Source organism: Canis lupus, chromosome 9, assembly GCF_011100685.1.
Source record: "Canis lupus familiaris isolate Mischka breed German Shepherd chromosome 9, alternate assembly UU_Cfam_GSD_1.0, whole genome shotgun sequence".
Classification (NCBI taxonomy): domain Eukaryota; kingdom Metazoa; phylum Chordata; class Mammalia; order Carnivora; family Canidae; genus Canis; species Canis lupus.
The window spans coordinates 19,757,918-19,780,520 of NC_049230.1; the positions used below are offsets into that span (position 1 = coordinate 19,757,918).

General features: G+C 52.5%; 4 non-coding genes across 4 annotated transcripts; all 4 read right to left on the reverse strand.

Moving 5' to 3' along the window:
* Positions 1–124: 124 nt before the first annotated feature.
* LOC119876685 lies at positions 125–315 on the reverse strand. Its single transcript, XR_005365102.1, has one exon. It is a non-coding gene; the product is annotated as a U2 spliceosomal RNA (small nuclear RNA).
* Positions 316–6,789: 6,474 nt separating this feature from the next.
* On the reverse strand, positions 6,790–6,980 carry LOC119876686. The gene has a single exon (XR_005365103.1). It is a non-coding gene; the product is annotated as a U2 spliceosomal RNA (small nuclear RNA).
* A 6,484-nt stretch (positions 6,981–13,464) lies between these two features.
* LOC119873495 lies at positions 13,465–13,655 on the reverse strand. The gene has a single exon (XR_005365105.1). It is a non-coding gene; the product is annotated as a U2 spliceosomal RNA (small nuclear RNA).
* Positions 13,656–20,185: 6,530 nt separating this feature from the next.
* LOC119876687 lies at positions 20,186–20,376 on the reverse strand. Its single transcript, XR_005365106.1, has one exon. It is a non-coding gene; the product is annotated as a U2 spliceosomal RNA (small nuclear RNA).
* Between the last annotated feature and the right edge of the window lie 2,227 nt (positions 20,377–22,603).

Genomic DNA, 22,603 nt, shown 5'->3' on the forward strand with positions numbered 1-22,603 from the left:
TCGCCCTGAGCTTTTTTCTTGCGCTAAGCCCCGCTCCCAACCCTCCCCGAGAACAGCAAAGAGCCTCTGTAAGCGCGGCTCCGGAGAACTTAGGCTCTGTCTTTGACAACCCAGTGTTTCCCCGAGGGGGTGCACCGTTCCTGGAGGTACTGCAATACCAGGTCGATGCGCGGAGTGGACGGAGCAAGCTCCTATTCCATCTCCCTGCTCCAAAAATCCATTTAATATATTGTCCTCGGATAGAGGACGTATCAGATATTAAACTGATAAGAACAGATACTACACTTGATCTTAGCCAAAAGGCCGAGAAGCGATACCGCCGCGCACCCCCCCGCGCACGCCCTCCCGACGACGTCCACCTTACACTCACGGTGACTCGCCTCCCGCTCCGCCCACGTCCGCTCCCCCCGCTTCTCCCACCGTGGCACGGCGGCACTAGCCGCTAGGCTCTCCTGAGGCCTTGTAAAGTCTCTTCCTTTAAAAGACAAACGATGCGTCCGTCCGTCGCGTCGTCGCCGGCCCCGCAAGGCCCTTCCTAATTGAATGGCCCGCCCCTCGCGCGCGGAGCCCTAGAGGCGCGGCGGGCGGCGGAACCCGGCTGCGGGCCAGGCGCCCTCGGCTTCCCGCTTTGCCCGCTCGGGGGAGGGCCGTGGACCGGTGCGTGGGTGGCGGCCGGGGGCTGGCGCTGAGTCGTCCAGGGCCCAGGAGGCTCCTCACGTCGTCACTGCGGTGACCCCTACAGGCTGGCTGGGGCCAGGGCGTGGGGAGCCCAGAAGCGCCTGGCTGGCGTCACCTGCCAAGGGCTCCAGACACCAGTTGGACCCGAGACGGGCCCTGAACGGGTGGCCTCCCTACCGCCCCATCGGGAGGGCTCCCTGGGCATCTACCTAACCCCCTGGGCCTCCGTTTTCCCCAGGGCAAGACGCGGCACCTTCCTCAGTTCCCTCTTCGTGGGACTGAGGGAAGGCCGAGGTAGCTCGTGACCTGACCTGGGGGTTTGATGGTCCAGGATGTGGGTCCTAGGTGCCACGAGTGGTACCAGGTGGAGGCGTCGTGCTGTGACACCGAAACGAGTGAGCCGCGTGCGCTATACCGTAGCCAGACGCTTCTCCTCGGCTGGGCCAGACTTGCGCTCAGCGCTCTCTTCGCGTCCAACTTGCAGAGTTTACCTGCGGAAGGAGGGAAGGAGCGGTGGAGGCAGAGGTTAGGCAACTGGCCCGAGACCACACAGCTTGGCGAGTGCAAGGGGCAGGCTAGGCCGAGGAAGCCGGGGGCGCCGACAAACGAGGAATGGTTCTTCTGAGTCAGGCCCACGAGGAGACTGAGCATTGCCGATGCTGACACACGGGTCCTCTGGGGTCCTCTGCCCGCTGCCTCCGCCGACGGGACGCGGGCGGGGGTGGGGGGTGGGGCGGGTGCGCCCCGGAGCGTGGAGCTGGCGTGCGTGGGCGCTAAGCCCTGCGGACCTGTGGGACCTAGCGAGTCACCTGGCCTCCTCCGTCAACCCTTCCATCTGACATCTCTAAACCGGGAGATGATGAGATGACAACTTATCAGACATGATTATTAGCAGTAAGGATACAGGCTTCTTTCTTTTTTTTAAGATTCAATTCATTCATTCATTCTTTCATGCATGTATGTATGTATGTATGTATGTATGAGAGACCGAGGGGGAGAGAGAGGCAGAGACATAGGCGGGGGGAGGAACGGGCTCCCTCCCAGGAGCCCCATGCACGACTCGATCCCAAGACCCGGGATCACCACCTGGGCCACAGACTGACTGACGCTCAACCGCTGAGCCACCCAGGTGGCCCACGACACATGTTCCGCATACGGTATATCGGTGAGAACCAGACGCAGGCCAAAACCTGTCAGGCAGGTCCTTTCTCTGTAGCCTCCTCGTCTGGAAAGGGAGACTATCAACAGCTGGCAGAGAGTCCTGTGCTTCATCTTCCCTCATCCACCCAGGGCCCCTGCTTCTCCCTTACCTGGCTTTCCTGTATTCCACAGCACGGCGTCACTTGACATTTTATACATTTATTTATTGCCGTTTAGCCTCATAGCATGTAAGCTCTAGAACGGGGAGCTTGTTCTGTTTGGTGCACATTTATACCTCCAGCGCTTCCATCGAACAGAACGTGGCATACGCTGACTATATTTCATTGAGTAAACGAATCAGTAGATATTATATAATGTGACCCGTACCTATAGAAAGTGACTAGCCAACCTCTGGGCCTGTCGTAATCATGACTCTGCCTGGGTTCTAGTATAGTTCCGCTCCCTTCCACGCTCCTAAGGCCATCTTGTGCTCGCCAATTTAGCTTTGTAGCATTTCATCTTAGAATGAGGTGCTTTGGATTGCAGATATGCATGTTCTGTCAAGGAAAAGGAATATTTGGGATCCCTGGGTGGCGCAGCGGTTTGGCGCCTGCCTTTGGCCCAGGGCGCGATCCTGGAGACCCGGGATCGAATCCCACATCGGGCTCCCGGTGCATGGAGCCTGCTTCTCCCTCTGCCTGTGTCTCTGCCCCTCTCTCTCTCTCTCTCTCTGTGACTATCATAAATAATTTTTTTTAAAAAATGTACATGAAAAAAAAAAGGAAAAGGAATATTTATCATCGTGAAGTAGTGATTTCCTATTCTAGGGGGCACCTGGTTGGCTGGGTCCTCCGAGCACGTGACTCTTAATATCGAGGTCATGAGTTCAAGTCCCACGCCTGATGTGGAGCCTAATGAAAAATAAACAAATAAAATACTTAAAGAAAAAGATTTTATTTATTTATTCGTGAGAGACACATAAAGAGTGTCAGAGACGGCAGAGGGAGAAGCTGGCTCCTCGCCAGGAGCCGGATGCGGGACTCTGTCCCAGGATCCGGGATCACCCCCGGAGCCAAAGGCAGATGTCCAACCACTGAGCTACCCAGGTGCCCTTAAATAAAATACTTTATTTTTCTTAAAAATTTTATTTATTTATTCATGAGAACACACACACACACACACACACACACACACACACAGAGGCAGAGACACAGGGAGAAGCAGGGAGAAGCAGGCTCCATGCAGGGAGCCCGACGTGGGACTCGATCCCGGGTCTGCAGTATCACGCTCTGGGCCGAAGGCAGGCACCAAACCCCTGAGCCACCGGGGCTGCCCTAAAATACTTTAAAAAATGGTTTATCGGGGCACCTGGGTGGCTCAGTTGGTTAGGCATCTCCCTTCGTCTCAGGTCTTGATCCTAGGATCCTGGGATCGAGTTCTGCATCGGGCTCCCTGCGAGGAGCCTGTTTCTCCCTCTGCCTATGTCTCTGCCTCTGTCTCTGTGTCTCTTGTGAATAAATAGATAAATAATCTTTAAAAAAATAATAGAATCTTTAGAAAAATCACTCGAGGTGGGACAGTTTGCCACCTTGCTGCTCAAAGTGTGGTCCCTACCCCAGCAGCACCGGGGGTCCCATGAGCATGTTGGAAATGCAGAGCCACAGAGTATTTAACAAGACTCTCCTGGAACGCACGTGTACCTTACGGGTTGACGAGCGTTCTGCTACAGGACTTGATGACTGAGGGAGAGAGACGGGAGCAGCAGCAAACATAGTTTTTAGGATCTCAGCTCTCACAACCAATATACGCAACCCAATCTTCTCACCGCTCTTCTCTCACCTTTACCTTCTGAACCTCTGAGGAGAGTCTGCAAAGCAGTTTCCACAATCTTCTGGTGGTCAGACAGAGAAAAGGAGGGTGCCCAGAACACAGGAGGCAAGGTTTCGTTTTTTCTTTTTAAGTTGTTAGTGACTCAGAGCCTCCAAGAACTGTGGCTGGGATAATAAAAAAGCCTTAATGCTCCTGGAGAGAGACGAACAAAGAAGCGTGGAGCTGTCACACTGCGTTTCTTTGACACGTGTCGGTGTTGATCCAAGCCTGAAAGCCCAGGATGTTACTCGTGGTGGTCAAGGCAATGCATGGGCCCACAGAGCGCCTGCCCCCAGCCTCTCATCCCGAATATATTCAGGATCCTGGGACTAAAATAGCAGGGCTTATGTGCTGGAGAGCAAGTTTCATGTCCCGCTAGATTAGATCTGTAATACTAGTGAGACTCAGAACCCAGAACGGGGCTTCACAAGTTGCCTGCCATTATTTAGCACCCACTGTGTGCCAGCTAATCCCTTCGTTTTCTGTTTTGGTCTTTCCACAATCCCAAAGGGAAAATGTTATCTATCATGTTTTTCACCTGAAGAAATCGAGGCTGCCAAGGACCACCGCCCAATATCTTCATTCAGCTTTCTTCCTCTTCCTCCTCTCACAGAATTAAGGGGACCCTTACTCTTGGCTGGTTGTTTTACATCTTGGTTATCGGTGGATCCTTATTCCCATCCACCATGTGAGGACGTGGGTCAGGGTTTATGATCTCCACTTAACAGATGGGAAAACTGAGCTTCAGAAAGAGATTTGAGCTAACTAGACGCGGAAACAGACTCAGGTGCATATGGCATGGCGGGGAGACGCGGGGCGGGGCGGGGGGGGGCGGGGGGGGGCGGGGGTTGCGTTGGCACGCACTGATTTAAGAAGCTGGAAAACACGCTCCCAAGAGCAGAATGTTGGGAGTCTGGCCCATTGTTTAAGATCCAAAGTGGGGGGCACCTGGATGGCACAGTCAGCTGCGTCCGACTGTTGGTTTCTGCTCAGGTCGTGACCTCAGGATCGTGAGATGAAGCCCCACAGCGGGGTGAGTCTTCAGCCAGGAGTCTGCTTAGATTTCTCTCGCCGTCTGCCCCTCCCCTCCCTTCCCTTCCAACAAATCAATAAATAAAACTTTTTTTTATTTTAAATGTTTATTTATTTATGATAGTCACACACACACAGAGAGAGAGAGAGAAAGAGAGAGAGAGGCAGAGACATAGGCAGAGGGAAAAGCAGGCTCCATGCACCCGGAACCCGACGTGGGATTGGATCCCGGGTCTCCAGGATCACGCCGCCGTGGGCCAAAGGCAGGCGCTAAACCGCTGCGCCACCCAGGGATCCCAAGGATGCTTAACTCTTAGAAATCTTTAATTTCCAGTGAAAACTAAGAAGCAAGCCACCGTGAACCATCTTAGCATTTTGTGGCTTGGCAGATTTATCCTTTTGTAATTTCTAGAAACACATGCTTTCTCATGTACATTTCTTACTGTGGCACTAAACACGTTTATTAATAGATCCAAATATATTCAATTCCTCTATTTAAGAAAAAAAGCAAAAAGCGGATAAGCCACTTTTTTTGTTCAGTAAGCGATGTTTCAATGTTTCATTTATTATCTTATTTGGATGTGATCCGGATATCTAACGAAAGTAACTCCTCTCTTAGCTTAGCTTAGCAAAACTTTAAGGTTTCAGGCGGAGTCAGTTAGGTTGAGCGTCCGCTTTCAGCTCAGGTCATGATCCCAGGGTCCTGGGATCAAGGCCTGAGTCAGGCTCCCTGCCCAGCAGAGTCCGATTCTCCCTCTCCCTCTGCCCCCTGCTCATGCTCTCTCACACACACTCTATCTCAAATAAATACATAGAATTGTAAAAAAATAAAAAGTAAAAAAATACAAATAATAATAATGATAATTCACCTAGGAGTGCTTGGCTGGCTTAGTTGGTAGAGCATGCAAGTCTTGATCTCTGGGTGGCGGGTTCCAGCCCCACATTGGGTGTGGAGATTACTTAAATAAACAATAGAGCTGAAACATTCCATTGTAGGCACACAAAAAACAGTTCATCTAAAAACGTTTTATCCTATTCGTATGTATTTGATTTACTTGTTTTGTTAAATTATATTCAGACTACCCACAGAACTTCATGAGACAGGAGACAAAATCTGCCTCACGCCGAGGTATTTTCCTTGCTGGCAAATTTTATAAGAGATCCTTTTTAAAAAGATTTTATTGATTTTATATATATATATTTTTTTTATGATAGGCACACAGTGAGAGAGAGAGAGAGGCAGAGACACAACACAGGCAGAGGGAGAAGCAGGCTCCATGCACCGGGAGCCCGACGTGGGATTCGATCCTCGATCTCCAGGATCGCGCCCTGGGCCAAAGGCAGGCGCCAAACCGCTGCGCCACCCAGGGATCCCCCCTTATTGATTTTAAATATTCTCTTTATTCATGAGAAACACGGAGAGAGGTAGAGACCTAAGCAGAGGAAGAAGAGGGAGAAGCAAGCTCCCTGCAGAGAGCCCTTTGCGGACCTCGATCCCAGGACTCTGGGATCAGGCCCTAGATTCATGAGGGCAGACACTCGACCCCTGAACCGCCCAGGTGTCTTAAGGGTTTTAAGGGGGCAGGCCTGGGTGGCTCAGCGGTTTAGCGCCGTCTTCAGCCCCGGACGTGATCCTGGGGATCCAAGATCGGGTCCCACGTCAGGCTCCCTGCATGGAGCCTGCTTCTCTCTCCCTCTCTTCTCTCTCTCTCTCTCTCTCCCTCCCTCTCTGCTTTTCATAAGTAAATGAAAACTTAAGGAAAAAAAAAAAAAAAAAAAAGGTAAAACTAAAACTTAAAAACAGCTTTAGGGAAATGAACAACCTAAACCAGAAAGAGAAAAACAGTAGTACAACGGTCAGTTGCTCCCACAAACCGTGAAAGTGCGGCTGAGGTTAGCAGAGCTGGAGAAAAAAAGAAAACAAGAAGTCAACTTCGATTCGAGTCTCGCCCTGAGCTTTTTTCTTGCGCTAAGCCCCGCTCCCAACCCTCCCCGAGAACAGCAAAGAGCCTCTGTAAGCGCGGCTCCGGAGAACTTAGGCTCTGTCTTTGACAACCCAGTGTTTCCCCGAGGGGGTGCACCGTTCCTGGAGGTACTGCAATACCAGGTCGATGCGCGGAGTGGACGGAGCAAGCTCCTATTCCATCTCCCTGCTCCAAAAATCCATTTAATATATTGTCCTCGGATAGAGGACGTATCAGATATTAAACTGATAAGAACAGATACTACACTTGATCTTAGCCAAAAGGCCGAGAAGCGATACCGCCGCGCACCCCCCCGCGCACGCCCTCCCGACGACGTCCACCTTACACTCACGGTGACTCGCCTCCCGCTCCGCCCACGTCCCGCTCCCCCCGCTTCTCCCACCGTGGCACGGGCGGCACTAGCCGCTAGGCTCTCCTGAGGCCTTGTAAAGTCTCTTCCTTTTAAAAGACAAACGATGCGTCCGTCGTCGCGTCGTCGCCGGCCCCGCAAGGCCCTTCCTAATTTGAATGGCCCGCCCCTCCGCGCGCGGAGCCCTAGAGGCGCGGCGGGCGGCGGAACCCGGCTGCGGGCCAGGCGCCCTCGGCTTCCCGCTTTGGCCCGCCTCGGGGGAGGGCCGTGGAACCGGGCGTGGGGCTGGCGCCGGGGGCTGGCGCTGAGTCGTCCCAGGGCCCAGGAGGCTCCTCACGTCGTCACTGCGGGACCCTACAGGCTGGCTGGGGCCAGGGCGTGGGGAGCCCAGAAGCGCCTGGCTGGCGTCACCTGCCAAGGGCTCCAGACACCAGTTGGGACCCGAGACCGGGCCCTGAACGGGTGGCCTCCCTACCGCCCCATCGGGAGGGCTCCCTGGGCATCTACCTAACCCCCTGGGCCTCCGTTTCCCCAGGGCAGAAGCGGCCACCTTCCTACGTTCCCTCCTTCGTGGGACTGAGGGAAGGCCGAGGTAGCTCGTGACCTGACCTGGGGGTTTGAGTGGTCCAGGATGTGGGTCCTAGGTGCCACGAGGTACCAGTGGAGGCGTCGTGCCTGTGACACCGAAACGAGTGAGCCGCGTGCGCTATACCGTAGCCAGACGCTTCTCCTCGGCTGGGCCAGACTTGCGCTCAGCGCTCTCTTCGCGTCCAACTTGCAGAGTTTACCTGCGGAAGGAGGGAAGGAGCGGTGGAGGCAGAGGTTAGGCAACTGGCCCGAGACCACACAGCTTGGCGAGTGCAAGGGGCAGGCTAGGCCGAGGAAGCCGGGGGCGCCGACAAACGAGGAATGGTTCTTCTGAGTCAGGCCCACGAGGAGACTGAGCATTGCCGATGCTGACACACGGGTCCTCTGGGGTCCTCTGCCCGCTGCCTCCGCCGACGGGACGCGGGCGGGGGTGGGGGGTGGGGCGGGTGCGCCCCGGAGCGTGGAGCTGGCGTGCGTGGGCGCTAAGCCCTGCGGACCTGTGGGACCTAGCGAGTCACCTGGCCTCCTCCGTCAACCCTTCCATCTGACATCTCTAAACCGGGAGATGATGAGATGACAACTTATCAGACATGATTATTAGCAGTAAGGATACAGGCTTCTTTCTTTTTTTTAAGATTCAATTCATTCATTCATTCATTCTTTCATGCATGCATGTATGTATGTATGTATGTATGAGAGACCGAGGGGGAGAGAGAGGCAGAGACATAGGCGGGGGGAGGAACGGGCTCCCTCCCAGGAGCCCCATGCACGACTCGATCCCAAGACCCGGGATCACCACCTGGGCCACAGACTGACTGACGCTCAACCGCTGAGCCACCCAGGTGGCCCACGACACATGTTCCGCATACGGTATATCGGTGAGAACCAGACGCAGGCCAAAACCTGTCAGGCAGGTCCTTTCTCTGTAGCCTCCTCGTCTGGAAAGGGAGACTATCAACAGCTGGCAGAGAGTCCTGTGCTTCATCTTCCCTCATCCACCCAGGGCCCCTGCTTCTCCCTTACCTGGCTTTCCTGTATTCCACAGCACGGCGTCACTTGACATTTTATACATTTATTTATTGCCGTTTAGCCTCATAGCATGTAAGCTCTAGAACGGGGAGCTTGTTCTGTTTGGTGCACATTTATACCTCCAGCGCTTCCATCGAACAGAACGTGGCATACGCTGACTATATTTCATTGAGTAAACGAATCAGTAGATATTATATAATGTGACCCGTACCTATAGAAAGTGACTAGCCAACCTCTGGGCCTGTCGTAATCATGACTCTGCCTGGGTTCTAGTATAGTTCCGCTCCCTTCCACGCTCCTAAGGCCATCTTGTGCTCGCCAATTTAGCTTTGTAGCATTTCATCTTAGAATGAGGTGCTTTGGATTGCAGATATGCATGTTCTGTCAAGGAAAAGGAATATTTGGGATCCCTGGGTGGCGCAGCGGTTTGGCGCCTGCCTTTGGCCCAGGGCGCGATCCTGGAGACCCGGGATCGAATCCCACATCGGGCTCCCGGTGCATGGAGCCTGCTTCTCCCTCTGCCTGTGTCTCTGCCCCTCTCTCTCTCTCTCTCTCTGTGACTATCATAAATAATTTTTTTTAAAAAATGTACATGAAAAAAAAAAAGGAAAAGGAATATTTATCATCGTGAAGTAGTGATTTCCTATTCTAGGGGGCACCTGGTTGGCTGGGTCCTCCGAGCACGTGACTCTTAATATCGAGGTCATGAGTTCAAGTCCCACGCCTGATGTGGAGCCTAATGAAAAATAAACAAATAAAATACTTAAAGAAAAAGATTTTATTTATTTATTCGTGAGAGACACATAAAGAGTGTCAGAGACGGCAGAGGGAGAAGCTGGCTCCTCGCCAGGAGCCGGATGCGGGACTCTGTCCCAGGATCCGGGATCACCCCCGGAGCCAAAGGCAGATGTCCAACCACTGAGCTACCCAGGTGCCCTTAAATAAAATACTTTATTTTTCTTAAAAAATTTTATTTATTTATTCATGAGAACACACACACACACACACACACACACACACACACACAGAGGCAGAGACACAGGGAGAAGCAGGGAGAAGCAGGCTCCATGCAGGGAGCCCGACGTGGGACTCGATCCCGGGTCTGCAGTATCACGCTCTGGGCCGAAGGCAGGCACCAAACCCCTGAGCCACCGGGGCTGCCCTAAAATACTTTAAAAAATGGTTTATCGGGGCACCTGGGTGGCTCAGTTGGTTAGGCATCTCCCTTCGTCTCAGGTCTTGATCCTAGGATCCTGGGATCGAGTTCTGCATCGGGCTCCCTGCGAGGAGCCTGTTTCTCCCTCTGCCTATGTCTCTGCCTCTGTCTCTGTGTCTCTTGTGAATAAATAGATAAATAATCTTTAAAAAAATAATAGAATCTTTAGAAAAATCACTCGAGGTGGGACAGTTTGCCACCTTGCTGCTCAAAGTGTGGTCCCTACCCCAGCAGCACCGGGGTCCCATGAGCATGTTGGAAATGCAGAGCCACAGAGTATTTAACAAGACTCTCCTGGAACGCACGTGTACCTTACGGGTTGACGAGCGTTCTGCTACAGGACTTGATGACTGAGGGAGAGAGACGGGAGCAGCAGCAAACATAGTTTTTAGGATCTCAGCTCTCACAACCAATATACGCAACCCAATCTTCTCACCGCTCTTCTCTCACCTTTACCTTCTGAACCTCTGAGGAGAGTCTGCAAAGCAGTTTCCACAATCTTCTGGTGGTCAGACAGAGAAAAGGAGGGTGCCCAGAACACAGGAGGCAAGGTTTCGTTTTTTCTTTTTAAGTTGTTAGTGACTCAGAGCCTCCAAGAACTGTGGCTGGGATAATAAAAAAGCCTTAATGCTCCTGGAGAGAGACGAACAAAGAAGCGTGGAGCTGTCACACTGCGTTTCTTTGACACGTGTCGGTGTTGATCCAAGCCTGAAAGCCCAGGATGTTACTCGTGGTGGTCAAGGCAATGCATGGGCCCACAGAGCGCCTGCCCCCAGCCTCTCATCCCGAATATATTCAGGATCCTGGGACTAAAATAGCAGGGCTTATGTGCTGGAGAGCAAGTTTCATGTCCCGCTAGATTAGATCTGTAATACTAGTGAGACTCAGAACCCAGAACGGGGCTTCACAAGTTGCCTGCCATTATTTAGCACCCACTGTGTGCCAGCTAATCCCTTCGTTTTCTGTTTTGGTCTTTCCACAATCCCAAAGGGAAAATGTTATCTATCATGTTTTTCACCTGAAGAAATCGAGGCTGCCAAGGACCACCGCCCAATATCTTCATTCAGCTTTCTTCCTCTTCCTCCTCTCACAGAATTAAGGGGACCCTTACTCTTGGCTGGTTGTTTTACATCTTGGTTATCGGTGGATCCTTATTCCCATCCACCATGTGAGGACGTGGGTCAGGGTTTATGATCTCCACTTAACAGATGGGAAAACTGAGCTTCAGAAAGAGATTTGAGCTAACTAGACGCGGAAACAGACTCAGGTGCATATGGCATGGCGGGGAGACGCGGGGCGGGGCGGGGGGGGCGGGGGGGGGGCGGGGGTTGCGTTGGCACGCACTGATTTAAGAAGCTGGAAAACACGCTCCCAAGAGCAGAATGTTGGGAGTCTGGCCCATTGTTTAAGATCCAAAGTGGGGGGCACCTGGATGGCACAGTCAGCTGCGTCCGACTGTTGGTTTCTGCTCAGGTCGTGACCTCAGGATCGTGAGATGAAGCCCCACAGCGGGGTGAGTCTTCAGCCAGGAGTCTGCTTAGATTTCTCTCGCCGTCTGCCCCTCCCCTCCCTTCCCTTCCAACAAATCAATAAATAAAACTTTTTTTTATTTTAAATGTTTATTTATTTATGATAGTCACACACACACAGAGAGAGAGAGAGAAAGAGAGAGAGAGGCAGAGACATAGGCAGAGGGAAAAGCAGGCTCCATGCACCCGGAACCCGACGTGGGATTGGATCCCGGGTCTCCAGGATCACGCCGCCGTGGGCCAAAGGCAGGCGCTAAACCGCTGCGCCACCCAGGGATCCCAAGGATGCTTAACTCTTAGAAATCTTTAATTTCCAGTGAAAACTAAGAAGCAAGCCACCGTGAACCATCTTAGCATTTTGTGGCTTGGCAGATTTATCCTTTTGTAATTTCTAGAAACACATGCTTTCTCATGTACATTTCTTACTGTGGCACTAAACACGTTTATTAATAGATCCAAATATATTCAATTCCTCTATTTAAGAAAAAAAGCAAAAAGCGGATAAGCCACTTTTTTTGTTCAGTAAGCGATGTTTCAATGTTTCATTTATTATCTTATTTGGATGTGATCCGGATATCTAACGAAAGTAACTCCTCTCTTAGCTTAGCTTAGCAAAACTTTAAGGTTTCAGGCGGAGTCAGTTAGGTTGAGCGTCCGCTTTCAGCTCAGGTCATGATCCCAGGGTCCTGGGATCAAGGCCTGAGTCAGGCTCCCTGCCCAGCAGAGTCCGATTCTCCCTCTCCCTCTGCCCCCTGCTCATGCTCTCTCACACACACTCTATCTCAAATAAATACATAGAATTGTAAAAAAATAAAAAGTAAAAAAATACAAATAATAATAATGATAATTCACCTAGGAGTGCTTGGCTGGCTTAGTTGGTAGAGCATGCAAGTCTTGATCTCTGGGTGGCGGGTTCCAGCCCCACATTGGGTGTGGAGATTACTTAAATAAACAATAGAGCTGAAACATTCCATTGTAGGCACACAAAAAACAGTTCATCTAAAAACGTTTTATCCTATTCGTATGTATTTGATTTACTTGTTTTGTTAAATTATATTCAGACTACCCACAGAACTTCATGAGACAGGAGACAAAATCTGCCTCACGCCGAGGTATTTTCCTTGCTGGCAAATTTTATAAGAGATCCTTTTTAAAAAGATTTTATTGATTTTATATATATATATTTTTTTTATGATAGGCACACAGTGAGAGAGAGAGAGAGGCAGAGACACAACACAGGCAGAGGGAGAAGCAGGCTCCATGCACCGGGAGCCCGACGTGGGATTCGATCCTCGATCTCCAGGATCGCGCCCTGGGCCAAAGGCAGGCGCCAAACCGCTGCGCCACCCAGGGATCCCCCCTTATTGATTTTAAATATTCTCTTTATTCATGAGAAACACGGAGAGAGGTAGAGACCTAAGCAGAGGAAGAAGAGGGAGAAGCAAGCTCCCTGCAGAGAGCCCTTTGCGGACCTCGATCCCAGGACTCTGGGATCAGGCCCTAGATTCATGAGGGCAGACACTCGACCCCTGAACCGCCCAGGTGTCTTAAGGGTTTTAAGGGGGCAGGCCTGGGTGGCTCAGCGGTTTAGCGCCGTCTTCAGCCCCGGACGTGATCCTGGGGATCCAAGATCGGGTCCCACGTCAGGCTCCCTGCATGGAGCCTGCTTCTCTCTCCCTCTCTTCTCTCTCTCTCTCTCTCCCTCCCTCTCTGCTTTTCATAAGTAAATGAAAACTTAAGGAAAAAAAAAAAAAAAAAAGGTAAAACTAAAACTTAAAAACAGCTTTAGGGAAATGAACAACCTAAACCAGAAAGAGAAAAACAGTAGTACAACGGTCAGTTGCTCCCACAAACCGTGAAAGTGCGGCTGAGGTTAGCAGAGCTGGAGAAAAAAAGAAAACAAGAAGTCAACTTCGATTCGAGTCTCGCCCTGAGCTTTTTTCTTGCGCTAAGCCCCGCTCCCAACCCTCCCCGAGAACAGCAAAGAGCCTCTGTAAGCGCGGCTCCGGAGAACTTAGGCTCTGTCTTTGACAACCCAGTGTTTCCCCGAGGGGGTGCACCGTTCCTGGAGGTACTGCAATACCAGGTCGATGCGCGGAGTGGACGGAGCAAGCTCCTATTCCATCTCCCTGCTCCAAAAATCCATTTAATATATTGTCCTCGGATAGAGGACGTATCAGATATTAAACTGATAAGAACAGATACTACACTTGATCTTAGCCAAAAGGCCGAGAAGCGATACCGCCGCGCACCCCCCCGCGCACGCCCTCCCGACGACGTCCACCTTACACTCACGGTGACTCGCCTCCCGCTCCGCCCACGTCCCGCTCCCCCCGCTTCTCCCACCGTGGCACGGGCGGCACTAGCCGCTAGGCTCTCCTGAGGCCTTGTAAAGTCTCTTCCTTTTAAAAGACAAACGATGCGTCCGTCGTCGCGTCGTCGCCGGCCCCGCAAGGCCCTTCCTAATTTGAATGGCCCGCCCCTCCGCGCGCGGAGCCCTAGAGGCGCGGCGGGCGGCGGAACCCGGCTGCGGGCCAGGCGCCCTCGGCTTCCCGCTTTGGCCCGCCTCGGGGGAGGGCCGTGGAACCGGGCGTGGGGCTGGCGCCGGGGGCTGGCGCTGAGTCGTCCCAGGGCCCAGGAGGCTCCTCACGTCGTCACTGCGGGACCCTACAGGCTGGCTGGGGCCAGGGCGTGGGGAGCCCAGAAGCGCCTGGCTGGCGTCACCTGCCAAGGGCTCCAGACACCAGTTGGGACCCGAGACCGGGCCCTGAACGGGTGGCCTCCCTACCGCCCCATCGGGAGGGCTCCCTGGGCATCTACCTAACCCCCTGGGCCTCCGTTTCCCCAGGGCAGAAGCGGCCACCTTCCTACGTTCCCTCCTTCGTGGGACTGAGGGAAGGCCGAGGTAGCTCGTGACCTGACCTGGGGGTTTGAGTGGTCCAGGATGTGGGTCCTAGGTGCCACGAGGTACCAGTGGAGGCGTCGTGCCTGTGACACCGAAACGAGTGAGCCGCGTGCGCTATACCGTAGCCAGACGCTTCTCCTCGGCTGGGCCAGACTTGCGCTCAGCGCTCTCTTCGCGTCCAACTTGCAGAGTTTACCTGCGGAAGGAGGGAAGGAGCGGTGGAGGCAGAGGTTAGGCAACTGGCCCGAGACCACACAGCTTGGCGAGTGCAAGGGGCAGGCTAGGCCGAGGAAGCCGGGGGCGCCGACAAACGAGGAATGGTTCTTCTGAGTCAGGCCCACGAGGAGACTGAGCATTGCCGATGCTGACACACGGGTCCTCTGGGGTCCTCTGCCCGCTGCCTCCGCCGACGGGACGCGGGCGGGGGTGGGGGGTGGGGCGGGTGCGCCCCGGAGCGTGGAGCTGGCGTGCGTGGGCGCTAAGCCCTGCGGACCTGTGGGACCTAGCGAGTCACCTGGCCTCCTCCGTCAACCCTTCCATCTGACATCTCTAAACCGGGAGATGATGAGATGACAACTTATCAGACATGATTATTAGCAGTAAGGATACAGGCTTCTTTCTTTTTTTTAAGATTCAATTCATTCATTCATTCATTCTTTCATGCATGCATGTATGTATGTATGTATGTATGAGAGACCGAGGGGGAGAGAGAGGCAGAGACATAGGCGGGGGGAGGAACGGGCTCCCTCCCAGGAGCCCCATGCACGACTCGATCCCAAGACCCGGGATCACCACCTGGGCCACAGACTGACTGACGCTCAACCGCTGAGCCACCCAGGTGGCCCACGACACATGTTCCGCATACGGTATATCGGTGAGAACCAGACGCAGGCCAAAACCTGTCAGGCAGGTCCTTTCTCTGTAGCCTCCTCGTCTGGAAAGGGAGACTATCAACAGCTGGCAGAGAGTCCTGTGCTTCATCTTCCCTCATCCACCCAGGGCCCCTGCTTCTCCCTTACCTGGCTTTCCTGTATTCCACAGCACGGCGTCACTTGACATTTTATACATTTATTTATTGCCGTTTAGCCTCATAGCATGTAAGCTCTAGAACGGGGAGCTTGTTCTGTTTGGTGCACATTTATACCTCCAGCGCTTCCATCGAACAGAACGTGGCATACGCTGACTATATTTCATTGAGTAAACGAATCAGTAGATATTATATAATGTGACCCGTACCTATAGAAAGTGACTAGCCAACCTCTGGGCCTGTCGTAATCATGACTCTGCCTGGGTTCTAGTATAGTTCCGCTCCCTTCCACGCTCCTAAGGCCATCTTGTGCTCGCCAATTTAGCTTTGTAGCATTTCATCTTAGAATGAGGTGCTTTGGATTGCAGATATGCATGTTCTGTCAAGGAAAAGGAATATTTGGGATCCCTGGGTGGCGCAGCGGTTTGGCGCCTGCCTTTGGCCCAGGGCGCGATCCTGGAGACCCGGGATCGAATCCCACATCGGGCTCCCGGTGCATGGAGCCTGCTTCTCCCTCTGCCTGTGTCTCTGCCCCTCTCTCTCTCTCTCTCTCTCTGTGACTATCATAAATAATTTTTTTTAAAAAATGTACATGAAAAAAAAAAAGGAAAAGGAATATTTATCATCGTGAAGTAGTGATTTCCTATTCTAGGGGGCACCTGGTTGGCTGGGTCCTCCGAGCACGTGACTCTTAATATCGAGGTCATGAGTTCAAGTCCCACGCCTGATGTGGAGCCTAATGAAAAATAAACAAATAAAATACTTAAAGAAAAAGATTTTATTTATTTATTCGTGAGAGACACATAAAGAGTGTCAGAGACGGCAGAGGGAGAAGCTGGCTCCTCGCCAGGAGCCGGATGCGGGACTCTGTCCCAGGATCCGGGATCACCCCCGGAGCCAAAGGCAGATGTCCAACCACTGAGCTACCCAGGTGCCCTTAAATAAAATACTTTATTTTTCTTAAAAAATTTTATTTATTTATTCATGAGAACACACACACACACACACACACACACACACACACAGAGGCAGAGACACAGGGAGAAGCAGGGAGAAGCAGGCTCCATGCAGGGAGCCCGACGTGGGACTCGATCCCGGGTCTGCAGTATCACGCTCTGGGCCGAAGGCAGGCACCAAACCCCTGAGCCACCGGGGCTGCCCTAAAATACTTTAAAAAATGGTTTATCGGGGCACCTGGGTGGCTCAGTTGGTTAGGCATCTCCCTTCGTCTCAGGTCTTGATCCTAGGATCCTGGGATCGAGTTCTGCATCGGGCTCCCTGCGAGGAGCCTGTTTCTCCCTCTGCCTATGTCTCTGCCTCTGTCTCTGTGTCTCTTGTGAATAAATAGATAAATAATCTTTAAAAAAATAATAGAATCTTTAGAAAAATCACTCGAGGTGGGACAGTTTGCCACCTTGCTGCTCAAAGTGTGGTCCCTACCCCAGCAGCACCGGGGTCCCATGAGCATGTTGGAAATGCAGAGCCACAGAGTATTTAACAAGACTCTCCTGGAACGCACGTGTACCTTACGGGTTGACGAGCGTTCTGCTACAGGACTTGATGACTGAGGGAGAGAGACGGGAGCAGCAGCAAACATAGTTTTTAGGATCTCAGCTCTCACAACCAATATACGCAACCCAATCTTCTCACCGCTCTTCTCTCACCTTTACCTTCTGAACCTCTGAGGAGAGTCTGCAAAGCAGTTTCCACAATCTTCTGGTGGTCAGACAGAGAAAAGGAGGGTGCCCAGAACACAGGAGGCAAGGTTTCGTTTTTTCTTTTTAAGTTGTTAGTGACTCAGAGCCTCCAAGAACTGTGGCTGGGATAATAAAAAAGCCTTAATGCTCCTGGAGAGAGACGAACAAAGAAGCGTGGAGCTGTCACACTGCGTTTCTTTGACACGTGTCGGTGTTGATCCAAGCCTGAAAGCCCAGGATGTTACGCGTGGTGGTCAAGGCAGTGCATGGGCCCACAGAGCGCCTGCCCCCAGCCTCTCATCCCGAATATATTCAGGATCCTGGGACTAAAATAGCAGGGCTTATGTGCTGGAGAGCAAGTTTCATGTCCCGCTAGATTAGATCTGTAATACTAGTGAGACTCAGAACCCAGAACGGGGCTTCACAAGTTGCCTGCCATTATTTAGCACCCACTGTGTGCCAGCTAATCCCTTCGTTTTCTGTTTTGGTCTTTCCACAATCCCAAAGGGAAAATGTTATCTATCATGTTTTTCACCTGAAGAAATCGAGGCTGCCAAGGACCACCGCCCAATATCTTCATTCAGCTTTCTTCCTCTTCCTCCTCTCACAGAATTAAGGGGACCCTTACTCTTGGCTGGTTGTTTTACATCTTGGTTATCGGTGGATCCTTATTCCCATCCACCATGTGAGGACGTGGGTCAGGGTTTATGATCTCCACTTAACAGATGGGAAAACTGAGCTTCAGAAAGAGATTTGAGCTAACTAGACGCGGAAACAGACTCAGGTGCATATGGCATGGCGGGGAGACGCGGGGCGGGGCGGGGGGGGCGGGGGGGGGGGCGGGGGTTGCGTTGGCACGCACTGATTTAAGAAGCTGGAAAACACGCTCCCAAGAGCAGAATGTTGGGAGTCTGGCCCATTGTTTAAGATCCAAAGTGGGGGGCACCTGGATGGCACAGTCAGCTGCGTCCGACTGTTGGTTTCTGCTCAGGTCGTGACCTCAGGATCGTGAGATGAAGCCCCACAGCGGGGTGAGTCTTCAGCCAGGAGTCTGCTTAGATTTCTCTCGCCGTCTGCCCCTCCCCTCCCTTCCCTTCCAACAAATCAATAAATAAATCTTTTTTTTTTTTAAATGTTTATTTATTTATGATAGTCACACACACACAGAGAGAGAGAGAGAGAAAGAGAGAGAGAGGCAGAGACATAGGCAGAGGGAAAAGCAGGCTCCATGCACCCGGAACCCGACGTGGGATTGGATCCCGGGTCTCCAGGATCACGCCGTGGGCCAAAGGCAGGCGCTAAACCGCTGCGCCACCCAGGGATCCCAAGGATGCTTAACTCTTAGAAATCTTTAATTTCCAGTGAAAACTAAGAAGCAAGCCACCGTGAACCATCTTAGCATTTTGTGGCTTGGCAGATTTATCCTTTTGTAATTTCTAGAAACACATGCTTTCTCATGTACATTTCTTACTGTGGCACTAAACACGTTTATTAATAGATCCAAATATATTCAATTCCTCTATTTAAGAAAAAAAGCAAAAAGCGGATAAGCCACTTTTTTTGTTCAGTAAGCGATGTTTCAATGTTTCATTTATTATCTTATTTGGATGTGATCCGGATATCTAACGAAAGTAACTCATCTCTTAGCTTAGCTTAGCAAAACTTTAAGGTTTCAGGCGGAGTCAGTTAGGTTGAGCGTCCGCTTTCAGCTCAGGTCATGATCCCAGGGTCCTGGGATCAAGGCCTGAGTCAGGCTCCCTGCCCAGCAGAGTCCGATTCTCCCTCTCCCTCTGCCCCCTGCTCATGCTCTCTCACACACACTCTATCTCAAATAAATACATAGAATTGTAAAAAAAATAAAAAGTAAAAAAATACAAATAATAATAATGATAATTCACCTAGGAGTGCTTGGCTGGCTTAGTTGGTAGAGCATGCAAGTCTTGATCTCTGGGTCGCGGGTTCCAGCCCCACATTGGGTGTGGAGATTACTTAAATAAACAATAGAGCTGAAACATTCCATTGTAGGCACACAAAAAACAGTTCATCTAAAAACGTTTTATCCTATTCGTATGTATTTGATTTACTTGTTTTGTTAAATTATATTCAGACTACCCACAGAACTTCATGAGACAGGAGACAAAATCTGCCTCACGCCGAGGTATTTTCCTTGCTGGCAAATTTTATAAGAGATCCTTTTTAAAAAGATTTTATTGATTTTATATATATATATATATATATATATATATATATATATATATATATTTTTTTTTTTTTTTTTTATGATAGGCACACAGTGAGAGAGAGAGAGAGAGGCAGAGACACAACACAGGCAGAGGGAGAAGCAGGCTCCATGCACCGGGAGCCCGACGTGGGATTCGATCCTCGATCTCCAGGATCGCGCCCTGGGCCAAAGGCAGGCGCCAAACCGCTGCGCCACCCAGGGATCCCCCCTTATTGATTTTAAATATTCTCTTTATTCATGAGAAACACGGAGAGAGGTAGAGACCTAAGCAGAGGAAGAAGAGGGAGAAGCAAGCTCCCTGCAGAGAGCCCTTTGCGGACCTCGATCCCAGGACTCTGGGATCAGGCCCTAGATTCATGAGGGCAGACACTCGACCCCTGAACCGCCCAGGTGTCTTAAGGGTTTTAAGGGGGCAGGCCTGGGTGGCTCAGCGGTTTAGCGCCGTCTTCAGCCCCGGACGTGATCCTGGGGATCCAAGATCGGGTCCCACGTCAGGCTCCCTGCATGGAGCCTGCTTCTCTCTCCCTCTCTTCTCTCTCTCTCTCTCTCTCCCCTCCCTCTCTGCTTTTCATAAGTAAATGAAAACTTAAGGGAAAAAAAAAAAAAAAAGGTAAAACTAAAACTTAAAAACAGCTTTAGGGAAATGAACAACCTAAACCAGAAAGAGAAAAACAGTAGTACAACGGTCAGTTGCTCCCACAAACCGTGAAAGTGCGGCTGAGGTTAGCAGAGCTGGAGAAAAAAAGAAAACAAGAAGTCAACTTCGATTCGAGTCTCGCCCTGAGCTTTTTTCTTGCGCTAAGCCCCGCTCCCAACCCTCCCCGAGAACAGCAAAGAGCCTCTGTAAGCGCGGCTCCGGAGAACTTAGGCTCTGTCTTTGACAACCCAGTGTTTCCCCGAGGGGGTGCACCGTTCCTGGAGGTACTGCAATACCAGGTCGATGCGCGGAGTGGACGGAGCAAGCTCCTATTCCATCTCCCTGCTCCAAAAATCCATTTAATATATTGTCCTCGGATAGAGGACGTATCAGATATTAAACTGATAAGAACAGATACTACACTTGATCTTAGCCAAAAGGCCGAGAAGCGATACCGCCGCGCACCCCCCCGCGCACGCCCTCCCGACGACGTCCACCTTACACTCACGGTGACTCGCCTCCCGCTCCGCCCACGTCCCGCTCCCCCCGCTTCTCCCACCGTGGCACGGGCGGCACTAGCCGCTAGGCTCTCCTGAGGCCTTGTAAAGTCTCTTCCTTTTAAAAGACAAACGATGCGTCCGTCGTCGCGTCGTCGCCGGCCCCGCAAGGCCCTTCCTAATTTGAATGGCCCGCCCCTCCGCGCGCGGAGCCCTAGAGGCGCGGCGGGCGGCGGAACCCGGCTGCGGGCCAGGCGCCCTCGGCTTCCCGCTTTGGCCCGCCTCGGGGGAGGGCCGTGGAACCGGGCGTGGGGCTGGCGCCGGGGGCTGGCGCGGAGTCGTCCCAGGGCCCAGGAGGCTCCTCACGTCGTCACTGCGGGACCCTACAGGCTGGCTGGGGCCAGGGCGTGGGGAGCCCAGAAGCGCCTGGCTGGCGTCACCTGCCAAGGGCTCCAGACACCAGTTGGGACCCGAGACCGGGCCCTGAACGGGTGGCCTCCCTACCGCCCCATCGGGAGGGCTCCCTGGGCATCTACCTAACCCCCTGGGCCTCCGTTTCCCCAGGGCAGAAGCGGCCACCTTCCTACGTTCCCTCCTTCGTGGGACTGAGGGAAGGCCGAGGTAGCTCGTGACCTGACCTGGGGGTTTGAGTGGTCCAGGATGTGGGTCCTAGGTGCCACGAGGTACCAGTGGAGGCGTCGTGCCTGTGACACCGAAACGAGTGAGCCGCGTGCGCTATACCGTAGCCAGACGCTTCTCCTCGGCTGGGCCAGACTTGCGCTCAGCGCTCTCTTCGCGTCCAACTTGCAGAGTTTACCTGCGGAAGGAGGGAAGGAGCGGTGGAGGCAGAGGTTAGGCAACTGGCCCGAGACCACACAGCTTGGCGAGTGCAAGGGGCAGGCTAGGCCGAGGAAGCCGGGGGCGCCGACAAACGAGGAATGGTTCTTCTGAGTCAGGCCCACGAGGAGACTGAGCATTGCCGATGCTGACACACGGGTCCTCTGGGGTCCTCTGCCCGCTGCCTCCGCCGACGGGACGCGGGCGGGGGTGGGGGGTGGGGCGGGTGCGCCCCGGAGCGTGGAGCTGGCGTGCGTGGGCGCTAAGCCCTGCGGACCTGTGGGACCTAGCGAGTCACCTGGCCTCCTCCGTCAACCCTTCCATCTGACATCTCTAAACCGGGAGATGATGAGATGACAACTTATCAGACATGATTATTAGCAGTAAGGATACAGGCTTCTTTCTTTTTTTTAAGATTCAATTCATTCATTCATTCATTCTTTCATGCATGCATGTATGTATGTATGTATGTATGTATGTATGAGAGACCGAGGGGGAGAGAGAGGCAGAGACATAGGCAGGGGGAGGAACGGGCTCCCTCCCAGGAGCCCCATGCACGACTCGATCCCAAGACCCGGGATCACCACCTGGGCCACAGACTGACTGACGCTCAACCGCTGAGCCACCCAGGTGGCCCACGACACATGTTCCGCATACGGTATATCGGTGAGAACCAGACGCAGGCCAAAACCTGTCAGGCAGGTCCTTTCTCTGTAGCCTCCTCGTCTGGAAAGGGAGACTATCAACAGCTGGCAGAGAGTCCTGTGCTTCATCTTCCCTCATCCACCCAGGGCCCCTGCTTCTCCCTTACCGGGCTTTCCTGTATTCCACAGCACGGCGTCACTTGACATTTTATACATTTATTTATTGCCGTTTAGCCTCATAGCATGTAAGCTCTAGAACGGGGAGCTTGTTCTGTTTGGTGCACATTTATACCTCCAGCGCTTCCATCGAACAGAACGTGGCATACGCTGACTATATTTCATTGAGTAAACGAATCAGTAAATATTATATAATGTGACCCGTACCTATAGAAAGTGACTAGCCAACCTCTGGGCCTGTCGTAATCATGACTCTGCCTGGGTTCTAGTATAGTTCCGCTCCCTTCCACGCTCCTAAGGCCATCTTGTGCTCGCCAATTTAGCTTTGTAGCATTTCATCTTAGAATGAGGTGCTTTGGATTGCAGATATGCATGTTCTGTCAAGGAAAAGGAATATTTGGGATCCCTGGGTGGCGCAGCGGTTTGGCGCCTGCCTTTGGCCCAGGGCGCGATCCTGGAGACCCGGGATCGAATCCCACATCGGGCTCCCGGTGCATGGAGCCTGCTTCTCCCTCTGCCTGTGTC